We start from the raw sequence: 14,028 nt of genomic DNA, 5'->3' as shown, positions 1-14,028 counted from the left end.
CCCCTGCATCGGCAGGCGGACGCGCAACCACTGCGCCACCAGGGAAGCCCGGCAGGCAGATTCTTAATGACTGCACTAGCAGGGAAGTCTGTGGGCCTACTTTGTGCCAGATACTAGGATAGGAGCTGATGGTGTATAAAGATAAAGCATGATCGCTGTTTCTGTCTAGTAGGAGACAAACATATAAACAAATTAATGTTATAGAATAGTATAGCAATAATAATAATAATAATTAAAAAAACTAATAGCCAGAATGACCAACAGGTTTCATTTCAGCTGCCAAACCTCATAGGTAGGTTGTAGCTTCTGAAACACGGTTTAGAAGGGTTTGGAACTGAGTCAAAAGCATGATCACCATAGATATGGGATGGAAAAGGTCCATCTGCATGTTGTCTATTTGTTGTCTCTGCTGTGTGGTATACAATAGCTGTACACAGAGAAGGGTAGTGATCTGAGGTTTTAGAGAAGAGTTGACATCTGTAAGAGCCTTGAAAATTGGACCTCAATACGGCAAAGGTGGTTAAGGTCAGTCAAAGAAGAGGGAAATGGGGACTTCCCTGGTGGTCTAGTGGTTAAGAATCTGCCTTCCAATGCAGGGGACACGTGTTCGATCCCTGGTTGGGGAACTAAGATCCCACATGCCGGGTGGCAACTAAGTCTGCGTGCTGCAACTACTGAACCTGCATGCCACAACTAGAGAGCCTGTGTGCCGCAACTACAGAGTCCATGTGCTCTGGAGCTCGTGCACCACAATGAAAGATCCTGCGTGCCGCAACTAAGACCAGACGCAGCCAAAAATAAATAAATAAATATAAAAGAAAAAGAAGAGGGAAATGTATGAAAAAGGCAAAAGTTATCAAACAGCCTCAGTGTTAAGGTTAGCACTCTCTGGAACCAGAAAGTAGGTTGGAAGAGAAGCAGGGTGAGTGACTAGCGTCAACAGGAGAGTCCAACAGGAGTCAATCACAGGTTGCTGAGGAGGCCAGTGTGCCCAGAACTGTAGTCCATAGAACACTGACTGGTATCAGAGTGATCTGTTTGTGAAGGCAACCAAATCAGAATATTTGAATATGGGGCTAAGAATCATCATTTTTCACAGGTTCTCTAGGTATTGAAAGTTGGAAGCCCACAGTAGGAAACTATTATAGCATGAGACCAATACTTTTCAGGAAATTTTCATGCTGAGCAGCTAACTCATATGTTCGCAAATATTTCCCACCTAGAAGTGGGCCAGGCTGCTGTTCGCTACCAGCACCTGTATCCATAGCCCCTCAACATCCCCTTCACAGGCCAAGTTGCAGCAGCATTTCCAGCTCATTAATTTTAGTTACTAAGATACTTTAGCGTAGCAGGCAAATTATAACACTAGAATTTACTTGTAATTGGAAATATGTACTCAGTTTAATTTGAGCATTTTGGGGGAAACTGGAGCAAAAGGAGATAGTTCATCCTAGTCAGAAACATATTTTCAGCAGTGGTGATAAAATGCTTTAGCAAGAGAATAATTCACTGCCATCAGGATGGTCCAGATTACAGCTGGGTTTGCAAGAGCCACCTACTTTCCCTTGCAGACTTTTTCTGGTTCATTATAGAAAGCATAGAAAAAAGAAAGTGCTATTTAATGAACCCCCCAGGTCATTAAATGATCATTCCTAGTAGTTAAATAGCCCTCAACTAATTGAGATTAATTTCCTATTTACATGTACATATAGCATATTCTCCTGTAGGCCTTTTTTTTTTCTTTTATGCAGGTTTGTAAAATACAACCTCACACCTTGGATAGAGAAAAGAAAATTCTGAGAGTTGGGATTTAATTACTCTATAAAAATTATTAGTGTTATTATTTTATTTTAAATATTATAGAAAATACTGATTCTCCTTATAACATTTATGAACACTGGTTCACTTATTCACTCATTTATTGAAAGAATATTTATTGCCTCCTTGAAAGGTATTGGGGACTATATGATGGGCAAGAAAAAACTGTTTTTTCTGCCCTTGTGGAACTCTGGGTCCAAAGGAGGGAAGAGCTAATCAAATAACCAACCATGAGTCTAATTTTAACTGTAATAAGTGCTTTGAAGGGAAGTCATGTAATGTCATGGGAATATCAAACAGGGGAAACAAAGCACATTTTTAGGGTTACAGAAAAATCCATAGAGAATGACAGTTGATTTTGAATTGTGAACTAAGGGTAAATAATTATAAATTTGGGGCATAGTAGTGGACTTTATATTTGCAGGCCAGGAAGACAAGTTTAAGGAACAATAAATGTGGGTGGGAAGGGGGAGAGCTTGTACAAGTTGAGGATAAAGAGGTATGTAGGGGCTAGGCAATATAAAGTCTCATATCCCTATACAGTATTTAGGTGCTTTATTCAAATAACATCACTTAGAAGAAAAGTGTATTTGCATTCACAAATTTTTATGTAAAATTTTCACAAGGCTTTACTGAGCTTGGCTTAAAAATTCCTGATATAATCAATCATTAATTTCGCTAATGCTTGGTTAGGTGAGGTTTAAATGTTATGTCAAGAAAAATTTCAATAATATTATATATTCTAGTAGATGATTGAACCAAAAAAATGATTGATAACAATAAGTAATAGAATAATAGGTCAATTAAGTTTTGTTTTTTTTTTTTTTTTTCGGGACACGGGCCTCTCACTGTTGTGGCCTCTCCCGTTGCGGAGCACAGGCACCGGACGCGCAGGCTCAGCGGCCAGGGCTCACGGGCCTAGCTGCTCCGCGGCATGTGGGATCTTCCTGGACCGGGGCACGAACCCGTGTCCCCTGCATCGGCAGGTGGACTCTCAACCACTGCGCCACCAGGGAAGCCCTAAGTATTAGTTTTACTGATGCAATGTACCAAAGATTTTCATTATTAAATTAAGATATGTGTCCATATGCTCATAGTCCCAGAGAGGCATATTGTGGAAGTAGATACATACATGATATTTGCATATAGATCTACAGCTACAGCAACAAATGTGAAAGTCAGAAAACAGAGCTATTCACATTTAATCAAAAAAATACAGATGGTTGAGTCATTTATGTTTTAATTTTAAAAATATACTTATCTGGACTTCCAGTTTTATTTCTTCCCCTTGTATTTCAGAATTTAGAACACACACACACAGAGAAAAACATAACCATGCTTTGGCATTACTCAAAGTATTTAATTAGTTAAAGGATAAACACTGTCATTTACTTTTTCAGCCCCATAGGCAGTTTGCATTATTTAAGGAAGAGAGAATGAATTGCTGAGCAATAAGTGGGTGATTCAGAGCTGTATAAATACACCTCCTGGAGTACTCAAACTCTTATCCTTCATCAGACTCAGGATTGAGAGTCAGAATTATATGGACCATTTCCCCATCTTGCCACTTTGCCATCTGTCCTAAAGTAATGATTATTTTTCTACAACAATTGCATTGTGGAATCTTCATTAAGGAACAAACCACTACTTGGAACAATCAGGCTGGCATTGAGGCTGTTGGCCCAACGAAGTGCATTATTCACAAATCCCACATGCTCCACATATGTTGGTTTCATTTCAGAAAGAACTAGGAGACTATGAGACTTTGAGAACTTAGAATTAAAGACTAGTTAATTAAGTAAATCAAGCTAAACATCAATTTTAAGTAAGGAGCAAAAGTCAAGATCTTAAAATCTCTTTAAATGTGGGCAGCAACTGGAGAATAAGATACTTTCACTTTACTGATGTATTCATTGAACACAGTTCTGTTTGAAGCTTCCCATTCGATTCTTACTCTTTTCCTTTGTACTCTGCTGTCAGCAATTCCAGGTGTCTGTTGAAATGGCTCACAATCACTGAAATAAGTGAGAGATTTTATGTGCTTGGCAATCTAATAATGTCACACTGTACTACTTCTCCCTAAGAATTGATATAATTTTGAATGATATGTATACTAGGTAAATGTATTAGATCAGCATTCTCTTTATTCCTTTGTTCTATAGTATGCAGTCAATACCTGCACTAGCATATAGGCTTACTATGAAGGGCCTTGAAGAGAAAGGGATGTTTGAGTGATTGGGAGATGGTTGTGCTTATGTATCGTTATGCAGTAATAGAGAGAAACAAAATAGATTTCATCACGCTATTGTTGTTTTATTTTCTGGTGTGTTATTTACTTCTTTTGCTTACATTCTGTTTGCCTCTGTTTGGCAGTGAGTAAAAGTAGGACATGTAACAAATAAAGGTTATTTCCTGTATTTAAAATTTTCTATGAATTATTTTTCTTTAAAGACTTAAAAGATTTAATCATAAAATTTCATGCTTCTAATTGCTAACAGAAATATCTATGATATATTTGGCCAACTTGAAAGTAGAGAACACCAGGTCAGTATGGAAGCAATGGTGAGTTGACATATGTCACATTTGCCCTACTTTATCATTTACAAATTCCTTTTTGTCTCTGCAAAAATGTGGTGTTCTTCTAAATCAAATATAATATTGTAATGGACAGTATAAAGAATTAGGAAGAAAGCTTTCCATAATATATTTGTAGGGAAATAGAAATCTACTTCTCTCTTTCAATGAATAGTAATTAGTAACTTCAATTAACAAAAATAATGTACCAAATTATTATTTTATCAATAACAGTTGTCCTTCCCTGAAATGGAAACAAAAACTAACATGTCTAATAGCCATGGTTTTTCAAGCTTAAATTAAAACACTGTCAAGAGTGGTCTAAGACGGTGGAGTAGGAAGACTCTGAGCTTACCTCCTACCATGGACACACTGAATCTATACCTACATATAGAGAAATTTCTCTTGAAGACTTGAGGGTTGATTGAACAGCTACTGCACATGAAAGACCAAGAGAAATGGGTAAGGAAGATGGAGACACAGTATCCAGGGGAACTCCACCCCCAATGCAGTGAATTGAAATAGGGAGGGATATTGCTGAGGGTCCCAAGGGCAGAGTCTCCTGCTCTGGGACACAGCAGAAAAAATAAAAAACAAAAACCCAGCAGTTTAAAGGGCACCTAGACTCTAAGGGAAGGAAATCCATTTACTAACCTTAGAGCTCCTGCCAAACAGGCAGGGAACTGCTGGAGCTGTCTCGGGAGTCAGGGGTGCTGGCAAGTGCCATTGTTTGAGTACTGCAGGGACTCCTCCTGGACCATGCTTGTTCTGGCTCCAGCTGGCCTGCCAAAGCCCCAGGCACAAGCAATCTACACAGGCGACACTCCCACACAAGTCAACTCTTTCAAGACCAGGAGAGACAGCTGTTTTGCCTAATTCATAGAAACAAAAAATGAATGTCAAACAAAATAAGGAGACAGAGGAATATGCTCCAGATGAAAGGAAAAAATTAATCCCCGGGGGGGGAGGAAAAAACCCTAAAGAAACAGAGATAAGTAATTTATCTGATAAAGAGATCAAAGAAATGGTCATAAGGATGCTCACCAACAGAATATTACTCAACCAGAAAAAAAGAATGAAATCTTGCCAGATGAGGCAACATAGACGGAGCTAAAGAGTATTATGCTAACTGAAATAAGTTAGAGAGAGAAAAGCATATAACATATGATTTCACTTATATGTGGTATCTAAAAGACACAACAAAGGAACAAAGAAAACAAAAGAGAAACAGATTCATAGATACAGAGACTGGTGGTTACCAGAGGAAAGGGGATGGAGGAATGGATGAATAGGTGAAGTGGATTAAGAGGTACAAACTTCCAGCTCTAAAATACGTAAGTCAGGGGATGTAATGTACACATAGGGAATGTAGTCAATAGTATTGTAACAGCTTTGTATGGTGATGGATGGTAACTGTTTTTATTGCATTGATCATTTCATAATATACCAATATATCAAATCACTATGCTGTACACCTGAAACTAATATAATATTGTATGTTAATTATAACTCAGTTAAAATACACTGTCAAATGTAAGTGAAATAAAGTTTCACCCATTGAGATGGCTACTCTAAAAATAGAAAATAAGTGTGGGCAAGGAAATTGGAACTCTTGAGCACTGGTAGCATGAATATAAAATGGTACATCTACTTTGGAAAATGGTATAGCCATCCATCAAAAAATTAAAAACAGAATTACCATATTATCCAGCAATTCTACTTCTGGGCATATATTTAAAAGAACTGAAAGCACGGACTAGACCCATATTCAAAGCAGCATTAGTCACAATAGCTGAAAGGTGAAAGCAACTTAAATATCCATGAGCGGATGAATGGATAAACAAACTGTGGTCTATATCTACAAAGAAATATTATTCAGCCTCCAAAAGGAAGGAAATTCTGACAAATGCTACAACATGGATGAACCTTGAAGACATTATGCTAGGTGAAATAAACCAGTCACAAAAGGACAAATAATATATGATTCCACTTACATGAGGTACCTAAAGTAGTCAGATTCATAGAGACAGGAAATGAAATGGTGGTTGCCAGGGACTGAAGGGAGGGGAATGGGGCGTTATTGTAAAGAGTTTCAGATTTGCAAGATAAACTGAATTCCGGGGATGGATGGTGGGAGATGGCTGCAGAACAGTGTATATGTACTGAAAGGAACTGAACACTTGAAAATGGTTAAAATGGTAAAATATTTTATGTGTATTTTACCATTTAATAAATAAAATAATAATTTTTAAAATGGTGAAATAAGATTTAAAATAGTTGTTCTTTCTTATAAAGTACCTGTATGACTCAAAAGTGATTGTTGAGTTTTCTGGTTATATTAATATGTATTTACAGCTAAAGTAACAAAATTGAAAATGTGGTCACCTTGCTTCTACTGGTTAAAAATTCCCTTGCACTCTCTCTGCTCCACCTGCCTGATTTTTTCAGAGTTCAGCCAGCTACTGGAATAGCTATGGACATAACCAAAATAAGACATCCAGCTTCCATGATAAGCGGTTTCCATGTAAAAGCCTGTGCTTGAACAGCTGAAGCAGCAGGCAACTCCAGATTCCTGAAAATGGAGAAATAGATTGCTATTAAAAATTAAAAATTAGAGAAACCAATCCATTTGCAAACATGGTAGTGAATGTGTTATATACATAAGGGAAAATTATCTGGAAACACAGAACAAAACGTTAATAGTTGCTATTAATTTTTGTTCTTTTAAATTATGTATATTTTCAATTTTGTCCATAATGAGCACTGCATAATGAAAAATTGAGAGAAGAAAAAAAAGCAGAAGAAAGAAAAAAGAAAAGGTAGTTGTTTTTTACATTGCAAGATGCTAATATCCTGATAAATATGGATTGTTTGGGAATCATATCTCAGGCATTTTATTACCTTATTTCCAACTGAGAGACTCCTTTTTACAAAAACACTGTCCTCCATCAGAGTTAACAATGAACTTTATTTAGTACTATCTGCAGATTTAATTAACATACGTTTACTTTCGCTTTTGGGTGATTAATGTGGGAGATGGTTATTGTGAGGTCTCACACAATTTCTTTAGCATCCCACTTGATAGCTCCCCTTTATTCATTAAAAATGATCATTACCTCTAACATTTTCTTTATCCCTCAGCTAGCTTTTAATTCATTGTTCTGTTTCTTTTTTCTTTTCTTTGTTTTTTTTTGGCCGCACTGCATGGCATAGGCATAGCTCTGTTTCAAACGAATATTGATAGGCCTTCTCTGAAAGACAATGAGATTGCTTAACATCTTTGTAATTACTGTGCAATACCCCCTTAATCAGAAGCATGTAACACAGGCAAAAACCAGAAAATGGACATTGCTCTTCTCTTTTTACTTTCCTTGGAATGCCACACCAACCGGAGTAGAACTGCCCTTGACTGGGGCTGATGCTGAATATTCCAGAGAATCATAGTATCTACTAAACTGGGTTTTTGAGGGTAACAATACATGACGGATCTAAACTTGGTTTTGAAAAAACTGGATTGAAGCTGCCTGTAGACATAAGACTTTTGAGAAATGAAACACTATTAAACAACTTGAATAGTGCTATTAATTACTTATACTGTTTAATTTTCATTAGTGTAGGCAATTAGGTTTTTCCAGCATGGAAATAAATCAATCAACAATTCTATTATATTCAGTATTTCTGAACCAAAGAATTTTTTTTTCTTAAGGAATAATTTCATATTCCAAACCCTTTTAAAAGAAACAAAATTGTACAATTGTCTTTAAGACCAAATGCCACCAGAATGATATTTACCTTTTAATTTCCAGTATTTATATAATACTCACGTGTTCAGGGCTGTCTCTGTGCTGAACTGTCAAGGATGGGAATTCATCTCTAACACCCTTCTACTTTCTAATAGTGCTCCCCTCTCCTTTAGATAATCCCATTTACAGACTCTGCAGACTCTGATGTCATTTGCCACAAAGACCCCGGCTAGCCCCTCTCCCCAGACACATCTCTGCGTTCTAGATCTTTGCCTCTTTTTTCATATTCCAATGTAAACATGCATTTTTTGTGTGTCTCATTCTCTTAAGACCAGGTTTTAGTGAATACTAGCTAATCTGATGAACTCTAATGCTAATTCATTCATGAGACTCCATGGTAAAATATCCTCCATCTTTGGTAAAACCTAATTTAGCCTTCCTGGGTCCAATTAATCAACCTAAAGAAATACTTTGTGTAGGATTTCAAACACTATTTTCAGACTTTAGTCTTAATAGTTAGCTTGTCAGTGTCCCTTAATGCTTCAATACTCAGTGACTCTCAGGTCCTTCCTAGACCTGGTGAATAATAATCTGAATTTTAAGAAGATTTTTATGGATTTAAAATTTCATAAGCATACTTTAAGCCCCATCATACTAATATGTATATCTTATTACTGTATATCAACAATAAGATCCAGTATTTTGAGTGTTTCTATGTGTAGGCACTGTGATAACTACTTTGCATGTGTTATCTTATTTAATTATTACAATAACTCTATGACATAGGTACTACTATTACTACAATTTTACGGATTGGGTGCAGAGCCTGAGAGGCTTCATAGCTTTTCTCAATCCACAGAGCTGTTACATGGAAGAGTTGGGAATTAAACTCAAACCTGCTGGATGTCTGACCATGAGAACTCAACCATCTTCTATAAATGCAGAAGGGCTTATGCCATTTTGCTTGCTTGGTAAAACATGGAAGTGGTAAGGATAGTACCCTGGTGGGTCATTATACCTAGTACTGGTGGTGGTTGCATTGTCAGGTGGCAATTGCCAGGAACAGCATTTAACCAAAGTGGGTGACCAAGGCTCAAAGTCTCATAAGTCTAAGAAGGAATGATAAGCACCCATAAGCTTCTCTGATATACAATAGTGTACTGTATTTTATAAAGACTTTTTCTCCAGGGTCAATTCAGCATCATTGTTAACTGTGCAAAGTAGGTATCTGGAGAGTTGATATTGCCCTGTTTCCACTTTCTACATTACCAGCTTGGGGAATTCAACAGCAAAGGTTCAGATATTAGAAATTTCCAGGTAAAGTGGTAAGTAATCCTACTTGCCTTTTCAAAGAAGCAATACTAGAAAAATATCTGAATGACTGGGGTAGGTAGGAATGGCAATTTTCAGACAAAGAATAACTGGTAAAGCATATAGAAGTAACACTATAAATTGGATAATAGCCAGAGAGGGATTCCAAAATTAGTTTATTCTTAATATGGAAGTTTCTCTTTTGATAGAAAACCAATAAAATAGGCTCATTTAAATAATAAAGAAGTGTTTAAAACAGAAAATGAACCCCTCCCACCTTGTTCTTACAATTTGACTTTGCAGAAACAACCATTGTTAAACTAGATGGTTAGTCTTCAGGGGGCTACCTATCTCCATATCTAACTCCTTACCTCCTTATACTTTTAATTTTCTCAATTTGAGATTATATACTGTGTTTTGTAGCATGCACTTTCATTTACAATAAATTGTGAACATATCTTAGTGTCAGTATATGTAGATTTATGCCATTATTTTAATGGCTGCAGGTAATCTATTGTATGGATGATCCATTTTTAAAAAAATCAAATTTCTATGGGTATTTATTTTGTGTCATTTTATTGTGCAATTACTGTGTTTCAAAAGGTATCCTGATTCTATAGCATTGCATACTTATGTGTTAGTGTGAATATTTTTAAGGATAGCTTACTTGACATATATTTAAGGATACATTTAAGGATACTTGATATACATTGCCAAATTGTTCTTTTTTAAAAAGTGGCATCAGTCAAGACTTCTATTAGCTGTGTATGAGCCTTCATATTGGCTACAATCAGACTTTTAAAAGATTTTACCAATGTGACAGCTGAAAAGTTATATATTATTGGTATTTTAATTTTTATTTATTTGAAAAATGGAATGTTTTCATATCACTATTTGACCATTATATTTCAATTTATGTATGTTTCAAATGTAATTATTTTGCCTATTTTATATTTGAATGTTCATATTGTTATCTGTAGGATTTATTATATATTATGATGTTAATTATTTTCCCTAAAATAAGTTATACATGCTGACCTAGCTTGTAATTTAATCAGTTTTATTAAATGTTTAAGTATTATGTAAGTATCTTTTATACAAACACTTTAAATTTTAGAAAATAAAATCTGTAAATATTTTACTTATACTGTCTTAAAACCCAATTTACCATATTCTACAATCCATTTTCATTTCTGGAAAGTATCATACATATGTTTATCAACCAAAAATCAGAACTTAATACATTAAAGCCCAATGACTTCATGAAATTTTTGGTCATCCTGAGTGCAGCTGACAAAGTTTTTATTTAAGTCTGTCCATTCTTTACTGGTTTTTAGGTCACATTAATAACGATAAATTTCTAAATTATTTTTATTAGAAATCATTTGGAATGGAAAGTCTCCTCATCATAATCTTATTAAGACCTCAGAATATAAAGTAAATGAATAAATGCATTGTATTCACAGACTGCTAATCTGGAGTTCACACTTACTGTTCTGCTCTTTGAACTCCAATAACTGTGATAGATCACCACTAAAGAAGGTTATATTTTTAAACAAACTCTGAGATTCAGTAAAATTCCATGTAGCTCTTCTGAGAAGAAAAAAGGATGTGCCAGGCAAATCTGCTAAATCAACTATGATAATTAGTGGAATGGCAGATACTGTAGTCCTGTTGTCTTGCCTAGTCATAAAGAGAACACAATCCGAGAACAAGCTACATTCAGAGAATCTTGGAATATTTGCATTCAGACACCTCAGTTGTTATCTACTCCCAAAGTCTTGTGCTAAAATTAATTAAATTACCTAAATTTAGACAATTCTATCAGAAATGTAGTTTCTAGAAGTAGCAATCAGAGATAAGAAAGTGTTCCAAGATGGTAGAAATCACAGTTTCTGGTGAGGGTATGATAATAAAAACTAAATTGTACATAGTTTTACAAACAGAATATCTCCCCTGTGGTACTGGAGCACAGAAGAGACCCACAGTGGCCCTCTGAGGATAAGGAGGATGGCAGAGAGTGGACAGTGGATATTGTATGGGTCATCTGTGCAGGAAAAGTCAGCTTAGAATAAAATAACAACAATCCCCTCCAGAAGCAGAACTTAAGATTTGCCAACTGTCTACTCCCTTGAAAAGACCATCAAAATAACATTTTGATCAAGCAAAGCAAAGTTTATCAAAATTATTTCTGGGCGAACAACATCTTGACAGTCTTAATAGGATCTCAGAAGAGAGAGATCAGATAAAGATATTTATAAGGCTTTGGGTTTCGTCTCAGTAGTTTAATTCAAATTTAATTAAATTTTTATTTGATAAATTAGCTGTTTGCTTAGGTGAGACAATTATTTGCCTGGACAAATTGGTTCTTAGGAATTTTCTGAAGTTATTTGTAATTTTACAGCATTATTTTCCTGGGTAAGAATTTCATGGAAAAAGTGCTTAAGTCAAGTTGACACAGGTGATCTCATGTCCAAATCCTGGCAATTAAAGTCTGGATGCAGTTGGTCTCAATTTTGACTTCTGAAGAGATTATCTGGGAACAAATCCTTTCTGCCTTATATCTCCTTGACAATCCTTAAATCACCATCATCCTGATCTTTAAAACGATTGTTGTTAATTGCTCTAGGATAATTTCAGGGATCTGCCAGCCCCTTAAAATACCTTGCATTATGCTTGAAGATGTCAACATTTCCAATTAGAAAGGCTTAAAAGACCAAGCGTTGGTAGAGTCAAGGCACTGGCTAAAACTCCTTAAAATGAATGGGTCTTCAGCCTATAAATCAGCACGTTTAAAAAGATTACCTAAATGCCTCATTGGTTTTGAAAGGATGAAGAGATAAGAAGAGAGCAAAAGCACTTTAGCATCTATAATAAAATGTAGAAGGGAAGAGGCGATGGACAATCAAAGTAGAAGCAAAAGATGGAGAGAGAACAAATGAAAACTAGAGGGTTAAGTATTTTGGTTTAGCTATTGCAGGCAATCCCAATTCTGCTTCATGGGGAATGTGAAGAATTATGTCTGTACATGAATAATCTAATTATTTTAAAATACACGTTTAATTACTGTTAACAACCTTCCAAAAATAAAATAAATTCTCAAGCTTCTAATTCTTTAAATTTTTTAGAAAGCATTTTAAATGACTGAGTCAAATTTTACCTAACCGTTCATTGCCCAAGTCAATCAAAATAATATATAAACTACTGACACATTTTTAGGATGTGGGGACTAAGCAGTTTTACGGTATTTGATCCAATTCTGAATCCAGATATAAAATATTTACAACCATATGTAACACCCTTTGTATTTAATATCCTGCTTGGTTCTTAGTTTTGTTTTGTTTTTATATATGAAGACATTAAAATACTCCCTGTATAGAGTCAGAGCTATTAGATGTTAATACCATGTAACGTTACTCGTCAAAAGTAAAATAAAACAAATATCCTGTTTGCGTGTAGTTTTTTTCAGCATGTTTTATCCTCCTAGCATTACTTGTCTGACAAGTGGCCTCCTAAGAATACAGAATAACAGTTTCTCAGTAACTAAGCTATAAACATTTCTTCTAGGACTAGCGAAGTAAACAAGTCACAGTTTTCACATTAACAGATTTGAAGAATAGCAGACAAAATTTTAACTATTATATATAAAGTGATTTTAAGTATGTTTTTATTATGTATAATTAGGGCAGGACAACTCTTACGTTTTGAAGTATTTACACATAAATATTTTAAAATGATTGTGTTTTTGTTAATTAAATTGTTAAATATGTATATATACTAATGATTTTGAGATATTGTATATAAATCATTTTTCCAATCATAGGTACATTCCCTCACATGGAAACTCTCTGGTCATAGCACATGAAAAGGATAGGAAAGATGAATAGTCTTATTTACAATAACGGTTATAGACTTTGACATCTGCTCCCATAATTTCATGGTTTTTGAAAAGCTATACTCAGAGTAAGCAAAATTATCATTATAATTTTAACTTTGAAGAGAAGAACTCCACAGCCTAGACTTATTCTGAAAATTAAAGCAACAGATGTATCCTTTTTAATTAAAGACGAGCACACCAGTCAAATTAGCAATTATATGAGTACATCTCTTCCCATAATCATTACTTTCCTTCCATTTTATATTCTTGATGAGAAAACCATCACATTCTCAATAGTCCTTACAAACATTCTGGCTTACAAATGATCAGAGTATGCAAAGACATGCTTTCTTTTTCAAAAAATGCAAAAATAAAAATAATAAAAAGACATATAGCTGTATTGTTTCATTACCAGGACCTAAAAATTATATCAACATACTTTCAACAGATCATTCCTTGCATTTTTTTTTTCTTCTCCATTCTTTAACCAAACTTTAGTCTTTTTAATAGGAGGTTAAAAAGCCTTTTCCTGTTTGGAAATTTCTGGCTAAACTAAGAACAAGCTCTGTCAAAGAACCCTCACTTTCCAAAGCAATGAGAGAGACCAGCGCTCTTACCACCTCAAGACTACCGAAAGGAAGGCTGAGGAACATCAGGAGGAAGAATGCACGGGGAAACTTCTTTGAGAAGACTGTCAAAGGGTTG

This window comes from Physeter macrocephalus, chromosome 2 (assembly GCF_002837175.3).
Source record: "Physeter macrocephalus isolate SW-GA chromosome 2, ASM283717v5, whole genome shotgun sequence".
NCBI classification, from domain to species: Eukaryota; Metazoa; Chordata; class Mammalia; order Artiodactyla; family Physeteridae; genus Physeter; species Physeter macrocephalus.
This window is presented reverse-complemented; position numbering follows the sequence as displayed.